We start from the raw sequence: 5,779 nt of genomic DNA on the forward strand, positions 1-5,779 counted from the left end.
CATGCATCGCACCGTCCTCGACAGACAAACTGATGTCACGTCGGCGCCATAGCTGTCGGGGGTTGGCCTTCCAAATTCGAAAGGTAACCTCGCCCCCAACCAGTTTACCGGAACTTATACAGCTGCCCAGGTAAACAAACTCATTTACCACGTCCACTGACTGGCCTGCAAGTATGAGGCTTGGGCTTTGTCTCACTCAGTCTTGTAGCAGCACTTTACACTTTGCAGGTGTGAAGCGCATGCCAAACCGTGCGGCAGAGTTAGCTAAGTTATTTAAAATGATTCGCATTTGGGAAGGATCTGAACCAAGGAGAGCAATATTGTTTGCATACTCAATGTCTGTGAGCATTTCGACGCCCGAGGTTTCAGAAGCAGGCTGCGAAATATCAAGCAGCATATCAGTAACAAAGTTGAAGACGAAAGGGGAAAGAGGACAGCCTTGCCTTACACCACTGGACGTGGTGAACTCATGTGAGAGCTCGTACACGCCCACAAGGGTTCGCATGCAGTGCCCTCATAAGGGATATCAATTTGGGACCCATTTGATCGCCAGACACCACCACAATTTCTGATGATCGGCAGAATCACAAGCGGATTTCAGATAAGAAAAAACAAAAAAGTACGGCATCTGAAAGAGTGACGCTGTTCAAGAACTTGTTCCAAAGTAAAAATATCGTAGACTATTCTGGTAGTTTTACGCCAACCACCTCAGCCTTGTGGTTAAGCTTACGAACCAGAGGTTTCGGTCAAGACGCTAATCCTCCTCTGGGTGCCCTGGCAGCATCCCGGACCACGTACAACCACGAACTGCACAACCACAAATGACCCCATGACACACGGCCGTCACGTGGTGTCATCAGCCGGGTCAACTTAGTTGCCACATACAACGGAAGGGGTAAGCGAAAATGGGTTACTACTGATATCCCCTTCCTTATGTTTCATATATTCGTTCCTCCCCTCTTCAGCCCATTTCTATCGTAAATCACTTCTCAAAAACTAGCAGATCCGTTCGCAGCACACTGCCATTAGGCGCGATATTTACGGTTAGTTCTTATACCACTGCCATAGACACTTGAAAATCGATCCTCAAACCCCGTTGCTCAGTTCACCTGGCAACTTTCGACGTTCGCACTCTGGAACAAGCTGGACAACGTACACTGGACTTGCTTTCGACTGATGTACTAGCGGTACTGTCTCAGTTCAGTTCTCGGTCGGATTCTCCCAAGTAAGAGTTTCGGAGAAAGAACTACCACCACAGAGTCTACTAAACACCGAAAACCAGGTCTGAAACGAGAATGGGAGACTCAAGTAAGGTTGTTTAAGTAATCTCCCCAGAGGTTTATTCTCGCCTGTGGTTGCGCACGTCTGCAAATCAATAGGTTGCTGCTGCTGTTTCTCCTGTGGTTGACATTGTTTAAGGGATGCAGCTGCTTGAATGGTTGCGGATTGATATTCGCCTTTGTGAATGTGTTACGTATGCCGAACCGCCGTTTGCCGAAGAGAGTGCTGTTTTCCATGCCCAACTCATAGTGGCGTAAACAGAGAGGTGGCCAACCCTTGACTTGGCAGAAAAGTATGAAGGAGATCACGAAACGCTTGGGTGCTGTCGGTGCTATTCGCCTTCCAGGATGGGGAGCGCGTGATCCCCACTGTGCCTGGTTGGAAACACTACAAGATATGGCTGCCAACCAATGTCAGTGGCGTTCTTGTTGTCAGTTTCTATCCAGATTGCCTGAGTGAATGTCTGGAGGTGTATGCACCTTGAATTGATTGTGGTAAGCTAGCACTAAGTCCCTTCCCCGTCCACCTTTACTCTTTTCTTTATAGTAAGGCTTTCAAATAAATCATGGTTGTACGGCAGTGAAGCATCAGTGTTGAACACTGATGTCATGCTGCCGATGATGATGATGATGATGATTCGCCTTTGTGTGGTTAATTTGGCAACATCTTTCACGGCATCCAGAAACGCACCTATTATTCGCCTCGTGTTCATTGTAGCCGCTTACGACCCAACAGTTCAAGACCAACTTTGACACTGTATCCTCAGCGTACCTGCTAGAGAGACAAGCCAATTTTGGTTCTACGGAGTCTCCAGTATCGGAATGAGAGTAACAGTGAACTCGTTTATGTTACGTGACATCTCGAGCCAACGAGAAATAACCTGAACAAACGAAACTATGAAAAGACACCGCTGCTGCTCCTCTCAGTTAGGTAGCTATGGTTTCGCAATACCGTAATGTATGCATACCGCGTACAACACTGGGAAACACAACTACTACGACCAATCGCATACTCATCACGAAGTAGCTCAGGTAACGAAACCTCTTTTTTGCTGGAAATTCGCGAGTATGTTGTACAGTTCTATGAAAATAGGGTTGCACTTTTCCTCTAGGGGAAATCCTAACTATGTAGATAATTTTGTGTTTCGGGGATTTCAGAATATCTTGGAAGCACTCTTCGCTGGGAATGTCTTGGAGAAGACTATTGCATATACGGATCGACAAACATTTATATTAGTCGCCATAAGTCCTCAGAAGTATTATAAACGAGGAATTAAACGAGATGATTGTGACGATCCAGTTAAGTGTCCTGTAAAAACTGAGTGTTCACCTGCATAAACGTTAAGTTCACGCATGAATGAAGTTGATGGGGATTCAGGGGTTATGTCCACAGGATGGGACCCCAAAACAGAAGCACTTGCCGCGGACTGTCCAGGGGTTTTTATCAACCTTATACACAGCGTCGTACTTACTTGTTCTAAGAGTGACTTACTTTCATCTGGGAGTGAGACCACTATCAAACCATTAACGTGATAAAGGTCTCTTGCGAAATAAACACAAATACCACAGTTCCTTTGCGTCTGATCTAACAACTCTCACAGCCACCCAAGACCTCTGCAGTCGGAAGGAATACATCAGGTCGAACAGAGGGTGGAATCCATGAGGTAATCTCCAAAGCTACTTAAAACTTCTGACTTCGTGTCAGACATGAAGAAAGCATACTACAATAAATTATACGCTCTTCCCCGAATGATAACTGTGCCATTCATACAAAAGAAAATGACACTGTACAACAAGGCGTTTGAATGATAACAGTAATAATCGTTAAGTTGTAACACCCTTCCAGTACCCAGCCGCTATGCCGTCCGAAGGAAGCACGAGGGCTGAAGTACTACCCAGCCCAAGCCTATCTTACCTTTATCTTATCTTAAGCCTAGACATGAATAGTCCAGATACAGAAGTGGGCTTTAAATCAGAGACCTTCGGGATAGTACGTTCGCCCACAAAAGATTAAGCTTTCTCGAGCACCAGTAGAAAGAGGCAATCAAAGATTATTTCAAAGCTGTGAGTTTGATGTGTGGGACTTGCCTGAATGATGCAGTGATCCCACGGGCCACACTTCGTGCCATAAGGTGCAACCATGTCAAGAAGGCCAAAAGATAGCAGTCAGACGGAGAGTAGCGAGACCCTCTACTACGACCAATCTTGCTACGACATAATCTGGGGTTAAAGCCGTAAAGTCCTACGCAATAAGAGTGTGAAGTCAGTAAGGTGTTCCCCCAGGCGACCAGCATGTCCACATTCATATAAATAGCGATGCTGGCTTCCCGGATCAGAAAACGTCGACCTTGATTACTACACTCCGATCGCCCAACGGTTGACCATGACCATTAGTCCGGTCCTGCTCAAAAGGCGCCTGCTGCGTGCACCCACATCAGGAGTGAGACAGTAATACCTTACTCCCTGTGCCCTTAGGTTAAGTCAACCCCCTGCAGCCAAGTAGTTCAGACTATTGAATCGTCGGATCCGGGAGGGCTCCCAAAAAAACTATACCCCCTGCTGCCTCAAGGGTCAGAACTTTGAGCTAGTGGATAGGGGAAGGGCGCCCGAACAAAAACCCACATCGTCCCATTGTCTTGTGTCAGACTTTTGAGTTAAAGGCTCAAGGTTGGATACTTAAACTTAACCCCCTTTCTCGGTTTGGGAAACTGGGAAGTACAAATTGTCTGCACAGTTCTCTGTGCATCGATGTTCCTACCTAACCTATCTCTACCACACAAGCAAACGTTGCTAGGTCATTTGACTGTCAGTTATCTGACCGACGTGCTTTACGCAGCCGGGTATCTGTTAACAATAAACACTTAAATCTGCAAGACCCTCAACATCCGTACTCTATATCGAACTGGAAAACAGTAAATGCTCGCTAAAACCGTATGCTCCCTCAAAATTGATATATACTGTCTCCGAAACACGCATACACGAGCCAAGCATGGTTATGGATCTCAGAACGCCAATGACTAATTCAGCTCTTTCACATTTCTCCCGCCGTGTGGCCGGTGATCCAGAACCGATGACTTGCGGAATAAATGTTCCGGAGGTTGCACCTAATCCAAGAGCTGAACGCGCCTTGCTGGATTGGATCCCAACGAATAGTGTTCTTTGCACTGTCCGGCTATCAAGCCCAACAAAGTTCGATGGCTCGCGACATAAAAAGTGGTACCTGGTTGTAATGTCGGCTTATGGCCCCAAAGGAATACAGTTCTGACGCTGAGATGGATGCATCTACTGAGAGTTATCCGCGCTATTTCCCGAGCAACAGGGAAACGGGCAGTATGAATGCCCAAGTCGGTATTCTCGGCCCCTTGGAATCACATCTGGGCGGTCGATTCGGAGTCGATGCTCGTCGCACAGACAAAGGACAGCAACTTCTTCAGTTGTGTGCTGATCATTAACTGTTTCTGGAAAGTACGAATCGTCGGCATGAACGATCGCACTGCGCAGCCTGGCGGTTACCATTGCAAATCGACCGTAGACTCACTTAGATTACGTGGCCATCAGCCGCCGGTGAAGAGCTGCAATTCAACAGCAAAGGTGTCCCCATAAATTATTGACCCAATTAACGGCGCTGTACCCCAACTCTCGCAGACGTGTAAGTCTACAGTAAGCTCTCGCCTGAGTTCACCATATCAAGTGGCGTCAAACAAGGCTATCCTCTTTCAAGTTCCTTTTCGATTTCATCGTTGATACGATTGAGGAAGACTTACGACTAGCCTCTAATGTCTGTGCGGTCAAAGTGCTCCCGAGGCGTCCGCTCACGGATTTCAACTACGCATACGAAATAACTCCTCTTGGAACTGACACCGGCGTAGTAAATGAACAAATCGTTTAGCTGTAACACCCTTTCGGTGCCCACCCGCCGTGCTACCCGAAGGAAGCACGAGGACTGGGATACTGCCAGGTTGCCAAAGCCAAGACAGGACCAGTCGATATGCTGAAGTTGGGTTCGAACCAGGAACTTTATGATCCGTAACCTGGCGACTTAACCACTGAGATATCTCAAGCCCATTAAATAATCTAAATAATTCTCCCTCATGGCTGTACACGCACTTCACAGCTGCAAAGTTCTGCTGTGGGCTCGAAAGATTAACCCCAAGCTTGCAGACGGGTAAATTGAGGTGGTAGAGAAATTTGTCTACCTGGGCAGCTGTAACAGCTCCGGTGGTCCCACGAAAGACGATATATCCATCCGGACTTGGAAGGCCGTAGAAGTGAACCTGTATCACCTGTGGCGTAGATGTGACATCAGCTTGTCCGTCAACGGTCGAGTCTATAATACTGCGGTGAGCTTTGTATTATTATGCGGGTCAGAAACATAGTCGTTGCGCGCCGAAGACGTCAAAAAAGTTTCAGTAGATCACCATCGATTCCTCCGGAACATTGCCCGACTCTGGTAGGAACATCGGATCAGTAATACTGAAGTATGTCGAAAGGCTTTCGGA

The sequence above is a fragment of the Opisthorchis viverrini genome (assembly GCF_000715545.1).
Source record: "Opisthorchis viverrini unplaced genomic scaffold opera_v5_61, whole genome shotgun sequence".
NCBI lineage: Eukaryota > Metazoa > Platyhelminthes > Trematoda > Opisthorchiida > Opisthorchiidae > Opisthorchis > Opisthorchis viverrini.